The sequence below is a fragment of the Anomaloglossus baeobatrachus genome, unplaced genomic scaffold, assembly GCF_048569485.1.
Source record: "Anomaloglossus baeobatrachus isolate aAnoBae1 unplaced genomic scaffold, aAnoBae1.hap1 Scaffold_4014, whole genome shotgun sequence".
In the NCBI taxonomy this organism is placed as follows: Eukaryota; Metazoa; Chordata; class Amphibia; order Anura; family Aromobatidae; genus Anomaloglossus; species Anomaloglossus baeobatrachus.
In genome coordinates this window covers 1-22125 of record NW_027443352.1, presented here as the reverse complement: position 1 = coordinate 22125, position 22125 = coordinate 1, and the positions used below count along the sequence as shown (strand labels likewise).

Sequence of the window (22125 nt, the reverse complement as noted above, 5' to 3'; positions counted from 1 at the left end):
GCATGATAGGAATAAACAGGTAACTTTCTTTGGAGTGGAAGGCGGAGAGATCGCACCAGATGCCAATTCTAGATGTTATCACACCTGTGGTCACTGCAGCAGCAGGTGAATCACTTTGTCCAAAAGGGATCTATTCCATTCAATTGCAAATGATCTAGATAAGACAGAGAACTGCAGCACGGGGACATAGCCGAGTTGGTCAGGTTGAGTGGTGATGAGTTTGCTATTTGGATGAATAAAGAAAGTCAAAAGTGTGAAAGATAAAAAACAAAAGGAGGAAGTGTGAAAAGTGAATGGGCCAAATTGAGGTGCATATGAAGACGTATGCTTTCTTCCAATTCATTAAATCGGGCTAATATGAATCAGGTGAATTGAGTTCTGCTTTTGGAAACTGGGTTAAGAAGGGGTTGCACCGTTCCTGGAGGTTACTGCAATACCAGGTCAATGCGTGGAGTGGACAGAGCAAGCTCTTTTTCCATCTCCCTGTTCTAAAATCCATTTAATATATGGTCCCCAGATAGGGGACGTATCAGATATTAAACTGATAAGAACAGATACTACACTTGATCTTAGCCAAAAGGCCGAGAAGCGATAACCAGAATTGGTTTGGGCCTCGAGTGGCACCCTGGCCTATGCCGGACACATCTTAGGGAGAGAGAGCGAGAGGGAGACAAACCCACGCCTACACAAGACATTTTGTCACCCAAGCCAACCCTTGAAAAGGCTGCTTTGCAGAGCCAAAACAAGAAGAATGGTGCGTTTTGCAGCCGCCGCCCACTGCAATGAATCTGAATAACTCCTCCTTTAGGGCGCAAGCAACTCCCCTCCCCCTTGCAGTCTTTCCAATTCACGATACAAAAAGACGGACAGGACAGGTTGCCTGACTTTCCGTCACTGCCACCCTTTGCCATCCTTACCCGTAGAAAGCCCTTTCATCATCCCCAAACCCTAATCTTTTCCCTTTCCTTCCCAGCCCCCAAACCCTGCCCTCTGTACCTTTCTCACCACCCGCTTCCCTTCTCCTGTCATCCCCCTACCACCCGGGAAAAAAAAGAGATTGCCCCTCCTTCCACTAGCCCACCCTCCCACCCAAAGAACAACTTCTTCTGCGCAGCTTGTTTTCTAGGCAGCAGCGCTATTGTGATGTCATCGGGGGGCATTGTGACAAGCCGCCAGTGTTCCGTCTCTTCATGTTGTGCACAGTTCAAACGGAAAATACATCAACAGGCAGACTACAGAAAAGCTTACTATCAAAGGTTAGAGGGGGGCTTTCTCAGAGGGCTTTTTACAGTTTTTCTATTCCAATTAGCCGTTTAAGTGTACTTATTGAAAGTAGTAATTCTTTCATAGGCCGCCCTTTCTTAGTATTTGACGTTCCTTATATTGTGACGTTCCTTATATTGCGGTATGAGGCTTCGCAGTAGGTTGCAAACATTCATCACCCATGACTGTCCCCAATTGAGCTCAGAAGCTCAATGTCTATCATGACCTCTCTTTTAGAATGTCCAAGAGCAAGCAAACTATTCCTCCAGGAGAGGGCGCCAACAGACTACTAAAGAGATCATCATTACTCAAAGAAAACCCCAAAAACCAATGCATGATAGGAATAAACAGGTAACTTTCTTTGGAGTGGAAGCGGAGAGATCGCACCAGATGCCAATTCTAGATGTTATCACACCTGTGGTCACTGCAGCAGCAGGTGAATCCACTTTGTCCAAAAGGGATCTATTCCATTCAATTGCAAATGATCTAGATAAGACAGAGAACTGCAGCACGGGGACATAGCCGAGTTGGTCAGGTTGAGTGGTGATGAGTTTGCTATTTGGATGAATAAAGAAAGTCAAAAGTGTGAAAGATAAAAAACAAAAGGAGGAAGTGTGAAAAGTGAATGGGCCAAATTGAGGTGCATATGAAGACGTATGCTTTCTTCCAATTCATTAAATCGGGCTAATATGAATCAGGTGAATTGAGTTCTGCTTTTGGAAACTGGGTTAAGAAGGGGTGCACCGTTCCTGGAGGTACTGCAATACCAGGTCAATGCGTGGAGTGGACAGAGCAAGCTCTTTTTCCATCTCCCTGTTCTAAAAATCCATTTAATATATGGTCCCCAGATAGGGGACGTATCAGATATTAAACTGATAAGAACAGATACTACACTTGATCTTAGCCAAAAGGCCGAGAAGCGATAACCAGAATTGGTTTGGGCCTCGAGTGGCACCCTGGCCTATGCCGGACACATCTTAGGGAGAGAGAGCGAGAGGGAGACAAACCCACGCCTACACAAGACATTTTGTCACCCAAGCCAACCCTTGAAAAGGCTGCTTTGCAGAGCCAAAACAAGAAGAATGGTGCGTTTTGCAGCCGCCGCCCACTGCAATGAATCTGAATAACTCCTCCTTTAGGGCGCAAGCAACTCCCCTCCCCCTTGCAGTCTTTCCAATTCACGATACAAAAAGACGGACAGGACAGGTTGCCTGACTTTCCGTCACTGCCACCCTTTGCCATCCTTACCCGTAGAAAGCCCTTTCATCATCCCCAAACCCTAATCTTTTCCCTTTCCTTCCCAGCCCCCAAACCCTGCCCTCTGTACCTTTCTCACCACCCGCTTCCCTTCTCCTGTCATCCCCCTACCACCCGGGAAAAAAAGAGATTGCCCCCTCCTTCCACTAGCCCACCCTCCCACCCAAAGAACAACTTCTTCTGCGCAGCTTGTTTTCTAGGCAGCAGCGCTATTGTGATGTCATCGGGGGGCATTGTGACAAGCCGCCAGTGTTCCGTCTCTTCATGTTGTGCACAGTTCAAACGGAAAATACATCAACAGGCAGACTACAGAAAAGCTTACTATCAAAGGTTAGAGGGGGGCTTTCTCAGAGGGCTTTTTACAGTTTTTCTATTCCCAATTAGCCGTTTAAGTGTACTTATTGAAAGTAGTAATTCTTTCATAGGCCGCCCTTTCTTAGTATTTGACGTTCCTTATATTGCGGTATGAGGCTTCGCAGTAGGTTGCAAACATTCATCACCCATGACTGTCCCCAATTGAGCTCAGAAGCTCAATGTCTATCATGACCTCTCTTTTAGAATGTCCAAGAGCAAGCAAACTATTCCTCCAGGAGAGGGCGCCAACAGACTACTAAAGAGATCATCATTACTCAAAGAAAACCCCAAAAACCAATGCATGATAGGAATAAACAGGTAACTTTCTTTGGAGTGGAAGCGGAGAGATCGCACCAGATGCCAATTCTAGATGTTATCACACCTGTGGTCACTGCAGCAGCAGGTGAATCCACTTTGTCCAAAAGGGATCTATTCCATTCAATTGCAAATGATCTAGATAAGACAGAGAACTGCAGCACGGGGACATAGCCGAGTTGGTCAGGTTGAGTGGTGATGAGTTTGCTATTTGGATGAATAAAGAAAGTCAAAAGTGTGAAAGATAAAAAACAAAAGGAGGAAGTGTGAAAAGTGAATGGGCCAAATTGAGGTGCATATGAAGACGTATGCTTTCTTCCAATTCATTAAATCGGGCTAATATGAATCAGGTGAATTGAGTTCTGCTTTTGGAAACTGGGTTAAGAAGGGGTGCACCGTTCCTGGAGGTACTGCAATACCAGGTCAATGCGTGGAGTGGACAGAGCAAGCTCTTTTTCCATCTCCCTGTTCTAAAAATCCATTTAATATATGGTCCCCAGATAGGGGACGTATCAGATATTAAACTGATAAGAACAGATACTACACTTGATCTTAGCCAAAAGGCCGAGAAGCGATAACCAGAATTGGTTTGGGCCTCGAGTGGCACCCTGGCCTATGCCGGACACATCTTAGGGAGAGAGAGCGAGAGGGAGACAAACCCACGCCTACACAAGACATTTTGTCACCCAAGCCAACCCTTGAAAAGGCTGCTTTGCAGAGCCAAAACAAGAAGAATGGTGCGTTTTGCAGCCGCCGCCCACTGCAATGAATCTGAATAACTCCTCCTTTAGGGCGCAAGCAACTCCCCTCCCCCTTGCAGTCTTTCCAATTCACGATACAAAAAGACGGACAGGACAGGTTGCCTGACTTTCCGTCACTGCCACCCTTTGCCATCCTTACCCGTAGAAAGCCCTTTCATCATCCCCAAACCCTAATCTTTTCCCTTTCCTTCCCAGCCCCCAAACCCTGCCCTCTGTACCTTTCTCACCACCCGCTTCCCTTCTCCTGTCATCCCCCTACCACCCGGGAAAAAAAGAGATTGCCCCCTCCTTCCACTAGCCCACCCTCCCACCCAAAGAACAACTTCTTCTGCGCAGCTTGTTTTCTAGGCAGCAGCGCTATTGTGATGTCATCGGGGGGCATTGTGACAAGCCGCCAGTGTTCCGTCTCTTCATGTTGTGCACAGTTCAAACGGAAAATACATCAACAGGCAGACTACAGAAAAGCTTACTATCAAAGGTTAGAGGGGGGCTTTCTCAGAGGGCTTTTTACAGTTTTTCTATTCCCAATTAGCCGTTTAAGTGTACTTATTGAAAGTAGTAATTCTTTCATAGGCCGCCCTTTCTTAGTATTTGACGTTCCTTATATTGCGGTATGAGGCTTCGCAGTAGGTTGCAAACATTCATCACCCATGACTGTCCCCAATTGAGCTCAGAAGCTCAATGTCTATCATGACCTCTCTTTTAGAATGTCCAAGAGCAAGCAAACTATTCCTCCAGGAGAGGGCGCCAACAGACTACTAAAGAGATCATCATTACTCAAAGAAAACCCCAAAAACCAATGCATGATAGGAATAAACAGGTAACTTTCTTTGGAGTGGAAGCGGAGAGATCGCACCAGATGCCAATTCTAGATGTTATCACACCTGTGGTCACTGCAGCAGCAGGTGAATCCACTTTGTCCAAAAGGGATCTATTCCATTCAATTGCAAATGATCTAGATAAGACAGAGAACTGCAGCACGGGGACATAGCCGAGTTGGTCAGGTTGAGTGGTGATGAGTTTGCTATTTGGATGAATAAAGAAAGTCAAAAGTGTGAAAGATAAAAAACAAAAGGAGGAAGTGTGAAAAGTGAATGGGCCAAATTGAGGTGCATATGAAGACGTATGCTTTCTTCCAATTCATTAAATCGGGCTAATATGAATCAGGTGAATTGAGTTCTGCTTTTGGAAACTGGGTTAAGAAGGGGTGCACCGTTCCTGGAGGTACTGCAATACCAGGTCAATGCGTGGAGTGGACAGAGCAAGCTCTTTTTCCATCTCCCTGTTCTAAAAATCCATTTAATATATGGTCCCCAGATAGGGGACGTATCAGATATTAAACTGATAAGAACAGATACTACACTTGATCTTAGCCAAAAGGCCGAGAAGCGATAACCAGAATTGGTTTGGGCCTCGAGTGGCACCCTGGCCTATGCCGGACACATCTTAGGGAGAGAGAGCGAGAGGGAGACAAACCCACGCCTACACAAGACATTTTGTCACCCAAGCCAACCCTTGAAAAGGCTGCTTTGCAGAGCCAAAACAAGAAGAATGGTGCGTTTTGCAGCCGCCGCCCACTGCAATGAATCTGAATAACTCCTCCTTTAGGGCGCAAGCAACTCCCCTCCCCCTTGCAGTCTTTCCAATTCACGATACAAAAAGACGGACAGGACAGGTTGCCTGACTTTCCGTCACTGCCACCCTTTGCCATCCTTACCCGTAGAAAGCCCTTTCATCATCCCCAAACCCTAATCTTTTCCCTTTCCTTCCCAGCCCCCAAACCCTGCCCTCTGTACCTTTCTCACCACCCGCTTCCCTTCTCCTGTCATCCCCCTACCACCCGGGAAAAAAAGAGATTGCCCCCTCCTTCCACTAGCCCACCCTCCCACCCAAAGAACAACTTCTTCTGCGCAGCTTGTTTTCTAGGCAGCAGCGCTATTGTGATGTCATCGGGGGGCATTGTGACAAGCCGCCAGTGTTCCGTCTCTTCATGTTGTGCACAGTTCAAACGGAAAATACATCAACAGGCAGACTACAGAAAAGCTTACTATCAAAGGTTAGAGGGGGGCTTTCTCAGAGGGCTTTTTACAGTTTTTCTATTCCCAATTAGCCGTTTAAGTGTACTTATTGAAAGTAGTAATTCTTTCATAGGCCGCCCTTTCTTAGTATTTGACGTTCCTTATATTGCGGTATGAGGCTTCGCAGTAGGTTGCAAACATTCATCACCCATGACTGTCCCCAATTGAGCTCAGAAGCTCAATGTCTATCATGACCTCTCTTTTAGAATGTCCAAGAGCAAGCAAACTATTCCTCCAGGAGAGGGCGCCAACAGACTACTAAAGAGATCATCATTACTCAAAGAAAACCCCAAAAACCAATGCATGATAGGAATAAACAGGTAACTTTCTTTGGAGTGGAAGCGGAGAGATCGCACCAGATGCCAATTCTAGATGTTATCACACCTGTGGTCACTGCAGCAGCAGGTGAATCCACTTTGTCCAAAAGGGATCTATTCCATTCAATTGCAAATGATCTAGATAAGACAGAGAACTGCAGCACGGGGACATAGCCGAGTTGGTCAGGTTGAGTGGTGATGAGTTTGCTATTTGGATGAATAAAGAAAGTCAAAAGTGTGAAAGATAAAAAACAAAAGGAGGAAGTGTGAAAAGTGAATGGGCCAAATTGAGGTGCATATGAAGACGTATGCTTTCTTCCAATTCATTAAATCGGGCTAATATGAATCAGGTGAATTGAGTTCTGCTTTTGGAAACTGGGTTAAGAAGGGGTGCACCGTTCCTGGAGGTACTGCAATACCAGGTCAATGCGTGGAGTGGACAGAGCAAGCTCTTTTTCCATCTCCCTGTTCTAAAAATCCATTTAATATATGGTCCCCAGATAGGGGACGTATCAGATATTAAACTGATAAGAACAGATACTACACTTGATCTTAGCCAAAAGGCCGAGAAGCGATAACCAGAATTGGTTTGGGCCTCGAGTGGCACCCTGGCCTATGCCGGACACATCTTAGGGAGAGAGAGCGAGAGGGAGACAAACCCACGCCTACACAAGACATTTTGTCACCCAAGCCAACCCTTGAAAAGGCTGCTTTGCAGAGCCAAAACAAGAAGAATGGTGCGTTTTGCAGCCGCCGCCCACTGCAATGAATCTGAATAACTCCTCCTTTAGGGCGCAAGCAACTCCCCTCCCCCTTGCAGTCTTTCCAATTCACGATACAAAAAGACGGACAGGACAGGTTGCCTGACTTTCCGTCACTGCCACCCTTTGCCATCCTTACCCGTAGAAAGCCCTTTCATCATCCCCAAACCCTAATCTTTTCCCTTTCCTTCCCAGCCCCCAAACCCTGCCCTCTGTACCTTTCTCACCACCCGCTTCCCTTCTCCTGTCATCCCCCTACCACCCGGGAAAAAAAGAGATTGCCCCCTCCTTCCACTAGCCCACCCTCCCACCCAAAGAACAACTTCTTCTGCGCAGCTTGTTTTCTAGGCAGCAGCGCTATTGTGATGTCATCGGGGGGCATTGTGACAAGCCGCCAGTGTTCCGTCTCTTCATGTTGTGCACAGTTCAAACGGAAAATACATCAACAGGCAGACTACAGAAAAGCTTACTATCAAAGGTTAGAGGGGGGCTTTCTCAGAGGGCTTTTTACAGTTTTTCTATTCCCAATTAGCCGTTTAAGTGTACTTATTGAAAGTAGTAATTCTTTCATAGGCCGCCCTTTCTTAGTATTTGACGTTCCTTATATTGCGGTATGAGGCTTCGCAGTAGGTTGCAAACATTCATCACCCATGACTGTCCCCAATTGAGCTCAGAAGCTCAATGTCTATCATGACCTCTCTTTTAGAATGTCCAAGAGCAAGCAAACTATTCCTCCAGGAGAGGGCGCCAACAGACTACTAAAGAGATCATCATTACTCAAAGAAAACCCCAAAAACCAATGCATGATAGGAATAAACAGGTAACTTTCTTTGGAGTGGAAGCGGAGAGATCGCACCAGATGCCAATTCTAGATGTTATCACACCTGTGGTCACTGCAGCAGCAGGTGAATCCACTGTGTCCAAAAGGGATCTATTCCATTCAATTGCAAATGATCTAGATAAGACAGAGAACTGCAGCACGGGGACATAGCCGAGTTGGTCAGGTTGAGTGGTGATGAGTTTGCTATTTGGATGAATAAAGAAAGTCAAAAGTGTGAAAGATAAAAAACAAAAGGAGGAAGTGTGAAAAGTGAATGGGCCAAATTGAGGTGCATATGAAGACGTATGCTTTCTTCCAATTCATTAAATCGGGCTAATATGAATCAGGTGAATTGAGTTCTGCTTTTGGAAACTGGGTTAAGAAGGGGTGCACCGTTCCTGGAGGTACTGCAATACCAGGTCAATGCGTGGAGTGGACAGAGCAAGCTCTTTTTCCATCTCCCTGTTCTAAAAATCCATTTAATATATGGTCCCCAGATAGGGGACGTATCAGATATTAAACTGATAAGAACAGATACTACACTTGATCTTAGCCAAAAGGCCGAGAAGCGATAACCAGAATTGGTTTGGGCCTCGAGTGGCACCCTGGCCTATGCCGGACACATCTTAGGGAGAGAGAGCGAGAGGGAGACAAACCCACGCCTACACAAGACATTTTGTCACCCAAGCCAACCCTTGAAAAGGCTGCTTTGCAGAGCCAAAACAAGAAGAATGGTGCGTTTTGCAGCCGCCGCCCACTGCAATGAATCTGAATAACTCCTCCTTTAGGGCGCAAGCAACTCCCCTCCCCCTTGCAGTCTTTCCAATTCACGATACAAAAAGACGGACAGGACAGGTTGCCTGACTTTCCGTCACTGCCACCCTTTGCCATCCTTACCCGTAGAAAGCCCTTTCATCATCCCCAAACCCTAATCTTTTCCCTTTCCTTCCCAGCCCCCAAACCCTGCCCTCTGTACCTTTCTCACCACCCGCTTCCCTTCTCCTGTCATCCCCCTACCACCCGGGAAAAAAAGAGATTGCCCCCTCCTTCCACTAGCCCACCCTCCCACCCAAAGAACAACTTCTTCTGCGCAGCTTGTTTTCTAGGCAGCAGCGCTATTGTGATGTCATCGGGGGGCATTGTGACAAGCCGCCAGTGTTCCGTCTCTTCATGTTGTGCACAGTTCAAACGGAAAATACATCAACAGGCAGACTACAGAAAAGCTTACTATCAAAGGTTAGAGGGGGGCTTTCTCAGAGGGCTTTTTACAGTTTTTCTATTCCCAATTAGCCGTTTAAGTGTACTTATTGAAAGTAGTAATTCTTTCATAGGCCGCCCTTTCTTAGTATTTGACGTTCCTTATATTGCGGTATGAGGCTTCGCAGTAGGTTGCAAACATTCATCACCCATGACTGTCCCCAATTGAGCTCAGAAGCTCAATGTCTATCATGACCTCTCTTTTAGAATGTCCAAGAGCAAGCAAACTATTCCTCCAGGAGAGGGCGCCAACAGACTACTAAAGAGATCATCATTACTCAAAGAAAACCCCAAAAACCAATGCATGATAGGAATAAACAGGTAACTTTCTTTGGAGTGGAAGCGGAGAGATCGCACCAGATGCCAATTCTAGATGTTATCACACCTGTGGTCACTGCAGCAGCAGGTGAATCCACTTTGTCCAAAAGGGATCTATTCCATTCAATTGCAAATGATCTAGATAAGACAGAGAACTGCAGCACGGGGACATAGCCGAGTTGGTCAGGTTGAGTGGTGATGAGTTTGCTATTTGGATGAATAAAGAAAGTCAAAAGTGTGAAAGATAAAAAACAAAAGGAGGAAGTGTGAAAAGTGAATGGGCCAAATTGAGGTGCATATGAAGACGTATGCTTTCTTCCAATTCATTAAATCGGGCTAATATGAATCAGGTGAATTGAGTTCTGCTTTTGGAAACTGGGTTAAGAAGGGGTGCACCGTTCCTGGAGGTACTGCAATACCAGGTCAATGCGTGGAGTGGACAGAGCAAGCTCTTTTTCCATCTCCCTGTTCTAAAAATCCATTTAATATATGGTCCCCAGATAGGGGACGTATCAGATATTAAACTGATAAGAACAGATACTACACTTGATCTTAGCCAAAAGGCCGAGAAGCGATAACCAGAATTGGTTTGGGCCTCGAGTGGCACCCTGGCCTATGCCGGACACATCTTAGGGAGAGAGAGCGAGAGGGAGACAAACCCACGCCTACACAAGACATTTTGTCACCCAAGCCAACCCTTGAAAAGGCTGCTTTGCAGAGCCAAAACAAGAAGAATGGTGCGTTTTGCAGCCGCCGCCCACTGCAATGAATCTGAATAACTCCTCCTTTAGGGCGCAAGCAACTCCCCTCCCCCTTGCAGTCTTTCCAATTCACGATACAAAAAGACGGACAGGACAGGTTGCCTGACTTTCCGTCACTGCCACCCTTTGCCATCCTTACCCGTAGAAAGCCCTTTCATCATCCCCAAACCCTAATCTTTTCCCTTTCCTTCCCAGCCCCCAAACCCTGCCCTCTGTACCTTTCTCACCACCCGCTTCCCTTCTCCTGTCATCCCCCTACCACCCGGGAAAAAAAGAGATTGCCCCCTCCTTCCACTAGCCCACCCTCCCACCCAAAGAACAACTTCTTCTGCGCAGCTTGTTTTCTAGGCAGCAGCGCTATTGTGATGTCATCGGGGGGCATTGTGACAAGCCGCCAGTGTTCCGTCTCTTCATGTTGTGCACAGTTCAAACGGAAAATACATCAACAGGCAGACTACAGAAAAGCTTACTATCAAAGGTTAGAGGGGGGCTTTCTCAGAGGGCTTTTTACAGTTTTTCTATTCCCAATTAGCCGTTTAAGTGTACTTATTGAAAGTAGTAATTCTTTCATAGGCCGCCCTTTCTTAGTATTTGACGTTCCTTATATTGCGGTATGAGGCTTCGCAGTAGGTTGCAAACATTCATCACCCATGACTGTCCCCAATTGAGCTCAGAAGCTCAATGTCTATCATGACCTCTCTTTTAGAATGTCCAAGAGCAAGCAAACTATTCCTCCAGGAGAGGGCGCCAACAGACTACTAAAGAGATCATCATTACTCAAAGAAAACCCCAAAAACCAATGCATGATAGGAATAAACAGGTAACTTTCTTTGGAGTGGAAGCGGAGAGATCGCACCAGATGCCAATTCTAGATGTTATCACACCTGTGGTCACTGCAGCAGCAGGTGAATCCACTTTGTCCAAAAGGGATCTATTCCATTCAATTGCAAATGATCTAGATAAGACAGAGAACTGCAGCACGGGGACATAGCCGAGTTGGTCAGGTTGAGTGGTGATGAGTTTGCTATTTGGATGAATAAAGAAAGTCAAAAGTGTGAAAGATAAAAAACAAAAGGAGGAAGTGTGAAAAGTGAATGGGCCAAATTGAGGTGCATATGAAGACGTATGCTTTCTTCCAATTCATTAAATCGGGCTAATATGAATCAGGTGAATTGAGTTCTGCTTTTGGAAACTGGGTTAAGAAGGGGTGCACCGTTCCTGGAGGTACTGCAATACCAGGTCAATGCGTGGAGTGGACAGAGCAAGCTCTTTTTCCATCTCCCTGTTCTAAAAATCCATTTAATATATGGTCCCCAGATAGGGGACGTATCAGATATTAAACTGATAAGAACAGATACTACACTTGATCTTAGCCAAAAGGCCGAGAAGCGATAACCAGAATTGGTTTGGGCCTCGAGTGGCACCCTGGCCTATGCCGGACACATCTTAGGGAGAGAGAGCGAGAGGGAGACAAACCCACGCCTACACAAGACATTTTGTCACCCAAGCCAACCCTTGAAAAGGCTGCTTTGCAGAGCCAAAACAAGAAGAATGGTGCGTTTTGCAGCCGCCGCCCACTGCAATGAATCTGAATAACTCCTCCTTTAGGGCGCAAGCAACTCCCCTCCCCCTTGCAGTCTTTCCAATTCACGATACAAAAAGACGGACAGGACAGGTTGCCTGACTTTCCGTCACTGCCACCCTTTGCCATCCTTACCCGTAGAAAGCCCTTTCATCATCCCCAAACCCTAATCTTTTCCCTTTCCTTCCCAGCCCCCAAACCCTGCCCTCTGTACCTTTCTCACCACCCGCTTCCCTTCTCCTGTCATCCCCCTACCACCCGGGAAAAAAAGAGATTGCCCCCTCCTTCCACTAGCCCACCCTCCCACCCAAAGAACAACTTCTTCTGCGCAGCTTGTTTTCTAGGCAGCAGCGCTATTGTGATGTCATCGGGGGGCATTGTGACAAGCCGCCAGTGTTCCGTCTCTTCATGTTGTGCACAGTTCAAACGGAAAATACATCAACAGGCAGACTACAGAAAAGCTTACTATCAAAGGTTAGAGGGGGGCTTTCTCAGAGGGCTTTTTACAGTTTTTCTATTCCCAATTAGCCGTTTAAGTGTACTTATTGAAAGTAGTAATTCTTTCATAGGCCGCCCTTTCTTAGTATTTGACGTTCCTTATATTGCGGTATGAGGCTTCGCAGTAGGTTGCAAACATTCATCACCCATGACTGTCCCCAATTGAGCTCAGAAGCTCAATGTCTATCATGACCTCTCTTTTAGAATGTCCAAGAGCAAGCAAACTATTCCTCCAGGAGAGGGCGCCAACAGACTACTAAAGAGATCATCATTACTCAAAGAAAACCCCAAAAACCAATGCATGATAGGAATAAACAGGTAACTTTCTTTGGAGTGGAAGCGGAGAGATCGCACCAGATGCCAATTCTAGATGTTATCACACCTGTGGTCACTGCAGCAGCAGGTGAATCCACTTTGTCCAAAAGGGATCTATTCCATTCAATTGCAAATGATCTAGATAAGACAGAGAACTGCAGCACGGGGACATAGCCGAGTTGGTCAGGTTGAGTGGTGATGAGTTTGCTATTTGGATGAATAAAGAAAGTCAAAAGTGTGAAAGATAAAAAACAAAAGGAGGAAGTGTGAAAAGTGAATGGGCCAAATTGAGGTGCATATGAAGACGTATGCTTTCTTCCAATTCATTAAATCGGGCTAATATGAATCAGGTGAATTGAGTTCTGCTTTTGGAAACTGGGTTAAGAAGGGGTGCACCGTTCCTGGAGGTACTGCAATACCAGGTCAATGCGTGGAGTGGACAGAGCAAGCTCTTTTTCCATCTCCCTGTTCTAAAAATCCATTTAATATATGGTCCCCAGATAGGGGACGTATCAGATATTAAACTGATAAGAACAGATACTACACTTGATCTTAGCCAAAAGGCCGAGAAGCGATAACCAGAATTGGTTTGGGCCTCGAGTGGCACCCTGGCCTATGCCGGACACATCTTAGGGAGAGAGAGCGAGAGGGAGACAAACCCACGCCTACACAAGACATTTTGTCACCCAAGCCAACCCTTGAAAAGGCTGCTTTGCAGAGCCAAAACAAGAAGAATGGTGCGTTTTGCAGCCGCCGCCCACTGCAATGAATCTGAATAACTCCTCCTTTAGGGCGCAAGCAACTCCCCTCCCCCTTGCAGTCTTTCCAATTCACGATACAAAAAGACGGACAGGACAGGTTGCCTGACTTTCCGTCACTGCCACCCTTTGCCATCCTTACCCGTAGAAAGCCCTTTCATCATCCCCAAACCCTAATCTTTTCCCTTTCCTTCCCAGCCCCCAAACCCTGCCCTCTGTACCTTTCTCACCACCCGCTTCCCTTCTCCTGTCATCCCCCTACCACCCGGGAAAAAAAGAGATTGCCCCCTCCTTCCACTAGCCCACCCTCCCACCCAAAGAACAACTTCTTCTGCGCAGCTTGTTTTCTAGGCAGCAGCGCTATTGTGATGTCATCGGGGGGCATTGTGACAAGCCGCCAGTGTTCCGTCTCTTCATGTTGTGCACAGTTCAAACGGAAAATACATCAACAGGCAGACTACAGAAAAGCTTACTATCAAAGGTTAGAGGGGGGCTTTCTCAGAGGGCTTTTTACAGTTTTTCTATTCCCAATTAGCCGTTTAAGTGTACTTATTGAAAGTAGTAATTCTTTCATAGGCCGCCCTTTCTTAGTATTTGACGTTCCTTATATTGCGGTATGAGGCTTCGCAGTAGGTTGCAAACATTCATCACCCATGACTGTCCCCAATTGAGCTCAGAAGCTCAATGTCTATCATGACCTCTCTTTTAGAATGTCCAAGAGCAAGCAAACTATTCCTCCAGGAGAGGGCGCCAACAGACTACTAAAGAGATCATCATTACTCAAAGAAAACCCCAAAAACCAATGCATGATAGGAATAAACAGGTAACTTTCTTTGGAGTGGAAGCGGAGAGATCGCACCAGATGCCAATTCTAGATGTTATCACACCTGTGGTCACTGCAGCAGCAGGTGAATCCACTTTGTCCAAAAGGGATCTATTCCATTCAATTGCAAATGATCTAGATAAGACAGAGAACTGCAGCACGGGGACATAGCCGAGTTGGTCAGGTTGAGTGGTGATGAGTTTGCTATTTGGATGAATAAAGAAAGTCAAAAGTGTGAAAGATAAAAAACAAAAGGAGGAAGTGTGAAAAGTGAATGGGCCAAATTGAGGTGCATATGAAGACGTATGCTTTCTTCCAATTCATTAAATCGGGCTAATATGAATCAGGTGAATTGAGTTCTGCTTTTGGAAACTGGGTTAAGAAGGGGTGCACCGTTCCTGGAGGTACTGCAATACCAGGTCAATGCGTGGAGTGGACAGAGCAAGCTCTTTTTCCATCTCCCTGTTCTAAAAATCCATTTAATATATGGTCCCCAGATAGGGGACGTATCAGATATTAAACTGATAAGAACAGATACTACACTTGATCTTAGCCAAAAGGCCGAGAAGCGATAACCAGAATTGGTTTGGGCCTCGAGTGGCACCCTGGCCTATGCCGGACACATCTTAGGGAGAGAGAGCGAGAGGGAGACAAACCCACGCCTACACAAGACATTTTGTCACCCAAGCCAACCCTTGAAAAGGCTGCTTTGCAGAGCCAAAACAAGAAGAATGGTGCGTTTTGCAGCCGCCGCCCACTGCAATGAATCTGAATAACTCCTCCTTTAGGGCGCAAGCAACTCCCCTCCCCCTTGCAGTCTTTCCAATTCACGATACAAAAAGACGGACAGGACAGGTTGCCTGACTTTCCGTCACTGCCACCCTTTGCCATCCTTACCCGTAGAAAGCCCTTTCATCATCCCCAAACCCTAATCTTTTCCCTTTCCTTCCCAGCCCCCAAACCCTGCCCTCTGTACCTTTCTCACCACCCGCTTCCCTTCTCCTGTCATCCCCCTACCACCCGGGAAAAAAAGAGATTGCCCCCTCCTTCCACTAGCCCACCCTCCCACCCAAAGAACAACTTCTTCTGCGCAGCTTGTTTTCTAGGCAGCAGCGCTATTGTGATGTCATCGGGGGGCATTGTGACAAGCCGCCAGTGTTCCGTCTCTTCATGTTGTGCACAGTTCAAACGGAAAATACATCAACAGGCAGACTACAGAAAAGCTTACTATCAAAGGTTAGAGGGGGGCTTTCTCAGAGGGCTTTTTACAGTTTTTCTATTCCCAATTAGCCGTTTAAGTGTACTTATTGAAAGTAGTAATTCTTTCATAGGCCGCCCTTTCTTAGTATTTGACGTTCCTTATATTGCGGTATGAGGCTTCGCAGTAGGTTGCAAACATTCATCACCCATGACTGTCCCCAATTGAGCTCAGAAGCTCAATGTCTATCATGACCTCTCTTTTAGAATGTCCAAGAGCAAGCAAACTATTCCTCCAGGAGAGGGCGCCAACAGACTACTAAAGAGATCATCATTACTCAAAGAAAACCCCAAAAACCAATGCATGATAGGAATAAACAGGTAACTTTCTTTGGAGTGGAAGCGGAGAGATCGCACCAGATGCCAATTCTAGATGTTATCACACCTGTGGTCACTGCAGCAGCAGGTGAATCCACTTTGTCCAAAAGGGATCTATTCCATTCAATTGCAAATGATCTAGATAAGACAGAGAACTGCAGCACGGGGACATAGCCGAGTTGGTCAGGTTGAGTGGTGATGAGTTTGCTATTTGGATGAATAAAGAAAGTCAAAAGTGTGAAAGATAAAAAACAAAAGGAGGAAGTGTGAAAAGTGAATGGGCCAAATTGAGGTGCATATGAAGACGTATGCTTTCTTCCAATTCATTAAATCGGGCTAATATGAATCAGGTGAATTGAGTTCTGCTTTTGGAAACTGGGTTAAGAAGGGGTGCACCGTTCCTGGAGGTACTGCAATACCAGGTCAATGCGTGGAGTGGACAGAGCAAGCTCTTTTTCCATCTCCCTGTTCTAAAAATCCATTTAATATATGGTCCCCAGATAGGGGACGTATCAGATATTAAACTGATAAGAACAGATACTACACTTGATCTTAGCCAAAAGGCCGAGAAGCGATAACCAGAATTGGTTTGGGCCTCGAGTGGCACCCTGGCCTATGCCGGACACATCTTAGGGAGAGAGAGCGAGAGGGAGACAAACCCACGCCTACACAAGACATTTTGTCACCCAAGCCAACCCTTGAAAAGGCTGCTTTGCAGAGCCAAAACAAGAAGAATGGTGCGTTTTGCAGCCGCCGCCCACTGCAATGAATCTGAATAACTCCTCCTTTAGGGCGCAAGCAACTCCCCTCCCCCTTGCAGTCTTTCCAATTCACGATACAAAAAGACGGACAGGACAGGTTGCCTGACTTTCCGTCACTGCCACCCTTTGCCATCCTTACCCGTAGAAAGCCCTTTCATCATCCCCAAACCCTAATCTTTTCCCTTTCCTTCCCAGCCCCCAAACCCTGCCCTCTGTACCTTTCTCACCACCCGCTTCCCTTCTCCTGTCATCCCCCTACCACCCGGGAAAAAAAGAGATTGCCCCCTCCTTCCACTAGCCCACCCTCCCACCCAAAGAACAACTTCTTCTGCGCAGCTTGTTTTCTAGGCAGCAGCGCTATTGTGATGTCATCGGGGGGCATTGTGACAAGCCGCCAGTGTTCCGTCTCTTCATGTTGTGCACAGTTCAAACGGAAAATACATCAACAGGCAGACTACAGAAAAGCTTACTATCAAAGGTTAGAGGGGGGCTTTCTCAGAGGGCTTTTTACAGTTTTTCTATTCCCAATTAGCCGTTTAAGTGTACTTATTGAAAGTAGTAATTCTTTCATAGGCCGCCCTTTCTTAGTATTTGACGTTCCTTATATTGCGGTATGAGGCTTCGCAGTAGGTTGCAAACATTCATCACCCATGACTGTCCCCAATTGAGCTCAGAAGCTCAATGTCTATCATGACCTCTCTTTTAGAATGTCCAAGAGCAAGCAAACTATTCCTCCAGGAGAGGGCGCCAACAGACTACTAAAGAGATCATCATTACTCAAAGAAAACCCCAAAAACCAATGCATGATAGGAATAAACAGGTAACTTTCTTTGGAGTGGAAGCGGAGAGATCGCACCAGATGCCAATTCTAGATGTTATCACACCTGTGGTCACTGCAGCAGCAGGTGAATCCACTTTGTCCAAAAGGGATCTATTCCATTCAATTGCAAATGATCTAGATAAGACAGAGAACTGCAGCACGGGGACATAGCCGAGTTGGTCAGGTTGAGTGGTGATGAGTTTGCTATTTGGATGAATAAAGAAAGTCAAAAGTGTGAAAGATAAAAAACAAAAGGAGGAAGTGTGAAAAGTGAATGGGCCAAATTGAGGTGCATATGAAGACGTATGCTTTCTTCCAATTCATTAAATCGGGCTAATATGAATCAGGTGAATTGAGTTCTGCTTTTGGAAACTGGGTTAAGAAGGGGTGCACCGTTCCTGGAGGTACTGCAATACCAGGTCAATGCGTGGAGTGGACAGAGCAAGCTCTTTTTCCATCTCCCTGTTCTAAAAATCCATTTAATATATGGTCCCCAGATAGGGGACGTATCAGATATTAAACTGATAAGAACAGATACTACACTTGATCTTAGCCAAAAGGCCGAGAAGCGATAACCAGAATTGGTTTGGGCCTCGAGTGGCACCCTGGCCTATGCCGGACACATCTTAGGGAGAGAGAGCGAGAGGGAGACAAACCCACGCCTACACAAGACATTTTGTCACCCAAGCCAACCCTTGAAAAGGCTGCTTTGCAGAGCCAAAACAAGAAGAATGGTGCGTTTTGCAGCCGCCGCCCACTGCAATGAATCTGAATAACTCCTCCTTTAGGGCGCAAGCAACTCCCCTCCCCCTTGCAGTCTTTCCAATTCACGATACAAAAAGACGGACAGGACAGGTTGCCTGACTTTCCGTCACTGCCACCCTTTGCCATCCTTACCCGTAGAAAGCCCTTTCATCATCCCCAAACCCTAATCTTTTCCCTTTCCTTCCCAGCCCCCAAACCCTGCCCTCTGTACCTTTCTCACCACCCGCTTCCCTTCTCCTGTCATCCCCCTACCACCCGGGAAAAAAAGAGATTGCCCCCTCCTTCCACTAGCCCACCCTCCCACCCAAAGAACAACTTCTTCTGCGCAGCTTGTTTTCTAGGCAGCAGCGCTATTGTGATGTCATCGGGGGGCATTGTGACAAGCCGCCAGTGTTCCGTCTCTTCATGTTGTGCACAGTTCAAACGGAAAATACATCAACAGGCAGACTACAGAAAAGCTTACTATCAAAGGTTAGAGGGGGGCTTTCTCAGAGGGCTTTTTACAGTTTTTCTATTCCCAATTAGCCGTTTAAGTGTACTTATTGAAAGTAGTAATTCTTTCATAGGCCGCCCTTTCTTAGTATTTGACGTTCCTTATATTGCGGTATGAGGCTTCGCAGTAGGTTGCAAACATTCATCACCCATGACTGTCCCCAATTGAGCTCAGAAGCTCAATGTCTATCATGACCTCTCTTTTAGAATGTCCAAGAGCAAGCAAACTATTCCTCCAGGAGAGGGCGCCAACAGACTACTAAAGAGATCATCATTACTCAAAGAAAACCCCAAAAACCAATGCATGATAGGAATAAACAGGTAACTTTCTTTGGAGTGGAAGCGGAGAGATCGCACCAGATGCCAATTCTAGATGTTATCACACCTGTGGTCACTGCAGCAGCAGGTGAATCCACTTTGTCCAAAAGGGATCTATTCCATTCAATTGCAAATGATCTAGATAAGACAGAGAACTGCAGCACGGGGACATAGCCGAGTTGGTCAGGTTGAGTGGTGATGAGTTTGCTATTTGGATGAATAAAGAAAGTCAAAAGTGTGAAAGATAAAAAACAAAAGGAGGAAGTGTGAAAAGTGAATGGGCCAAATTGAGGTGCATATGAAGACGTATGCTTTCTTCCAATTCATTAAATCGGGCTAATATGAATCAGGTGAATTGAGTTCTGCTTTTGGAAACTGGGTTAAGAAGGGGTGCACCGTTCCTGGAGGTACTGCAATACCAGGTCAATGCGTGGAGTGGACAGAGCAAGCTCTTTTTCCATCTCCCTGTTCTAAAAATCCATTTAATATTGGTCCCCAGATAGGGGACGTATCAGATATTAAACTGATAAGAACAGATACTACACTTGATCTTAGCCAAAAGGCCGAGAAGCGATAACCAGAATTGGTTTGGGCCTCGAGTGGCACCCTGGCCTATGCCGGACACATCTTAGGGAGAGAGAGCGAGAGGGAGACAAACCCACGCCTACACAAGACATTTTGTCACCCAAGCCAACCCTTGAAAAGGCTGCTTTGCAGAGCCAAAACAAGAAGAATGGTGCGTTTTGCAGCCGCCGCCCACTGCAATGAATCTGAATAACTCCTCCTTTAGGGCGCAAGCAACTCCCCTCCCCCTTGCAGTCTTTCCAATTCACGATACAAAAAGACGGACAGGACAGGTTGCCTGACTTTCCGTCACTGCCACCCTTTGCCATCCTTACCCGTAGAAAGCCCTTTCATCATCCCCAAACCCTAATCTTTTCCCTTTCCTTCCCAGCCCCCAAACCCTGCCCTCTGTACCTTTCTCACCACCCGCTTCCCTTCTCCTGTCATCCCCCTACCACCCGGGAAAAAAAGAGATTGCCCCCTCCTTCCACTAGCCCACCCTCCCACCCAAAGAACAACTTCTTCTGCGCAGCTTGTTTTCTAGGCAGCAGCGCTATTGTGATGTCATCGGGGGGCATTGTGACAAGCCGCCAGTGTTCCGTCTCTTCATGTTGTGCACAGTTCAAACGGAAAATACATCAACAGGCAGACTACAGAAAAGCTTACTATCAAAGGTTAGAGGGGGGCTTTCTCAGAGGGCTTTTTACAGTTTTTCTATTCCCAATTAGCCGTTTAAGTGTACTTATTGAAAGTAGTAATTCTTTCATAGGCCGCCCTTTCTTAGTATTTGACGTTCCTTATATTGCGGTATGAGGCTTCGCAGTAGGTTGCAAACATTCATCACCCATGACTGTCCCCAATTGAGCTCAGAAGCTCAATGTCTATCATGACCTCTCTTTTAGAATGTCCAAGAGCAAGCAAACTATTCCTCCAGGAGAGGGCGCCAACAGACTACTAAAGAGATCATCATTACTCAAAGAAAACCCCAAAAACCAATGCATGATAGGAATAAACAGGTAACTTTCTTTGGAGTGGAAGCGGAGAGATCGCACCAGATGCCAATTCTAGATGTTATCACACCTGTGGTCACTGCAGCAGCAGGTGAATCCACTTTGTCCAAAAGGGATCTATTCCATTCAATTGCAAATGATCTAGATAAGACAGAGAACTGCAGCACGGGGACATAGCCGAGTTGGTCAGGTTGAGTGGTGATGAGTTTGCTATTTGGATGAATAAAGAAAGTCAAAAGTGTGAAAGATAAAAAACAAAAGGAGGAAGTGTGAAAAGTGAATGGGCCAAATTGAGGTGCATATGAAGACGTATGCTTTCTTCCAATTCATTAAATCGGGCTAATATGAATCAGGTGAATTGAGTTCTGCTTTTGGAAACTGGGTTAAGAAGGGGTGCACCGTTCCTGGAGGTACTGCAATACCAGGTCAATGCGTGGAGTGGACAGAGCAAGCTCTTTTTCCATCTCCCTGTTCTAAAAATCCATTTAATATATGGTCCCCAGATAGGGGACGTATCAGATATTAAACTGATAAGAACAGATACTACACTTGATCTTAGCCAAAAGGCCGAGAAGCGATAACCAGAATTGGTTTGGGCCTCGAGTGGCACCCTGGCCTATGCCGGACACATCTTAGGGAGAGAGAGCGAGAGGGAGACAAACCCACGCCTACACAAGACATTTTGTCACCCAAGCCAACCCTTGAAAAGGCTGCTTTGCAGAGCCAAAACAAGAAGAATGGTGCGTTTTGCAGCCGCCGCCCACTGCAATGAATCTGAATAACTCCTCCTTTAGGGCGCAAGCAACTCCCCTCCCCCTTGCAGTCTTTCCAATTCACGATACAAAAAGACGGACAGGACAGGTTGCCTGACTTTCCGTCACTGCCACCCTTTGCCATCCTTACCCGTAGAAAGCCCTTTCATCATCCCCAAACCCTAATCTTTTCCCTTTCCTTCCCAGCCCCCAAACCCTGCCCTCTGTACCTTTCTCACCACCCGCTTCCCTTCTCCTGTCATCCCCCTACCACCCGGGAAAAAAAGAGATTGCCCCCTCCTTCCACTAGCCCACCCTCCCACCCAAAGAACAACTTCTTCTGCGCAGCTTGTTTTCTAGGCAGCAGCGCTATTGTGATGTCATCGGGGGGCATTGTGACAAGCCGCCAGTGTTCCGTCTCTTCATGTTGTGCACAGTTCAAACGGAAAATACATCAACAGGCAGACTACAGAAAAGCTTACTATCAAAGGTTAGAGGGGGGCTTTCTCAGAGGGCTTTTTACAGTTTTTCTATTCCCAATTAGCCGTTTAAGTGTACTTATTGAAAGTAGTAATTCTTTCATAGGCCGCCCTTTCTTAGTATTTGACGTTCCTTATATTGCGGTATGAGGCTTCGCAGTAGGTTGCAAACATTCATCACCCATGACTGTCCCCAATTGAGCTCAGAAGCTCAATGTCTATCATGACCTCTCTTTTAGAATGTCCAAGAGCAAGCAAACTATTCCTCCAGGAGAGGGCGCCAACAGACTACTAAAGAGATCATCATTACTCAAAGAAAACCCCAAAAACCAATGCATGATAGGAATAAAC

The 22125-nt window shown here is 46.3% G+C and overlaps 14 non-coding genes across 14 annotated transcripts; all 14 read right to left on the bottom strand.

The window, feature by feature from the left end:
- Positions 1–402: 402 nt before the first annotated feature.
- LOC142276649 (U2 spliceosomal RNA) lies at positions 403–593 on the bottom strand. The gene has a single exon (XR_012740071.1). It is a non-coding gene; the product is annotated as a U2 spliceosomal RNA (small nuclear RNA).
- Positions 594–1996: 1403 nt separating this feature from the next.
- Positions 1997–2187, bottom strand: LOC142276629 (U2 spliceosomal RNA). The gene has a single exon (XR_012740053.1). It is a non-coding gene; the product is annotated as a U2 spliceosomal RNA (small nuclear RNA).
- Positions 2188–3574: 1387 nt separating this feature from the next.
- Positions 3575–3765, bottom strand: LOC142276628 (U2 spliceosomal RNA). Its single transcript, XR_012740052.1, has one exon. It is a non-coding gene; the product is annotated as a U2 spliceosomal RNA (small nuclear RNA).
- A 1387-nt stretch (positions 3766–5152) lies between these two features.
- LOC142276627 (U2 spliceosomal RNA) lies at positions 5153–5343 on the bottom strand. Its single transcript, XR_012740051.1, has one exon. It is a non-coding gene; the product is annotated as a U2 spliceosomal RNA (small nuclear RNA).
- A 1387-nt stretch (positions 5344–6730) lies between these two features.
- Positions 6731–6921, bottom strand: LOC142276625 (U2 spliceosomal RNA). The gene has a single exon (XR_012740050.1). It is a non-coding gene; the product is annotated as a U2 spliceosomal RNA (small nuclear RNA).
- Positions 6922–8308: 1387 nt separating this feature from the next.
- Positions 8309–8499, bottom strand: LOC142276624 (U2 spliceosomal RNA). The gene has a single exon (XR_012740049.1). It is a non-coding gene; the product is annotated as a U2 spliceosomal RNA (small nuclear RNA).
- A 1387-nt stretch (positions 8500–9886) lies between these two features.
- Positions 9887–10077, bottom strand: LOC142276623 (U2 spliceosomal RNA). The gene has a single exon (XR_012740048.1). It is a non-coding gene; the product is annotated as a U2 spliceosomal RNA (small nuclear RNA).
- A 1387-nt stretch (positions 10078–11464) lies between these two features.
- On the bottom strand, positions 11465–11655 carry LOC142276622 (U2 spliceosomal RNA). Its single transcript, XR_012740047.1, has one exon. It is a non-coding gene; the product is annotated as a U2 spliceosomal RNA (small nuclear RNA).
- A 1387-nt stretch (positions 11656–13042) lies between these two features.
- On the bottom strand, positions 13043–13233 carry LOC142276653 (U2 spliceosomal RNA). The gene has a single exon (XR_012740075.1). It is a non-coding gene; the product is annotated as a U2 spliceosomal RNA (small nuclear RNA).
- A 1387-nt stretch (positions 13234–14620) lies between these two features.
- On the bottom strand, positions 14621–14811 carry LOC142276652 (U2 spliceosomal RNA). The gene has a single exon (XR_012740074.1). It is a non-coding gene; the product is annotated as a U2 spliceosomal RNA (small nuclear RNA).
- Positions 14812–16198: 1387 nt separating this feature from the next.
- Positions 16199–16389, bottom strand: LOC142276645 (U2 spliceosomal RNA). The gene has a single exon (XR_012740068.1). It is a non-coding gene; the product is annotated as a U2 spliceosomal RNA (small nuclear RNA).
- A 1387-nt stretch (positions 16390–17776) lies between these two features.
- Positions 17777–17967, bottom strand: LOC142276633 (U2 spliceosomal RNA). The gene has a single exon (XR_012740057.1). It is a non-coding gene; the product is annotated as a U2 spliceosomal RNA (small nuclear RNA).
- A 1387-nt stretch (positions 17968–19354) lies between these two features.
- On the bottom strand, positions 19355–19544 carry LOC142276643 (U2 spliceosomal RNA). Its single transcript, XR_012740066.1, has one exon. It is a non-coding gene; the product is annotated as a U2 spliceosomal RNA (small nuclear RNA).
- Positions 19545–20931: 1387 nt separating this feature from the next.
- Positions 20932–21122, bottom strand: LOC142276621 (U2 spliceosomal RNA). Its single transcript, XR_012740046.1, has one exon. It is a non-coding gene; the product is annotated as a U2 spliceosomal RNA (small nuclear RNA).
- Between the last annotated feature and the right edge of the window lie 1003 nt (positions 21123–22125).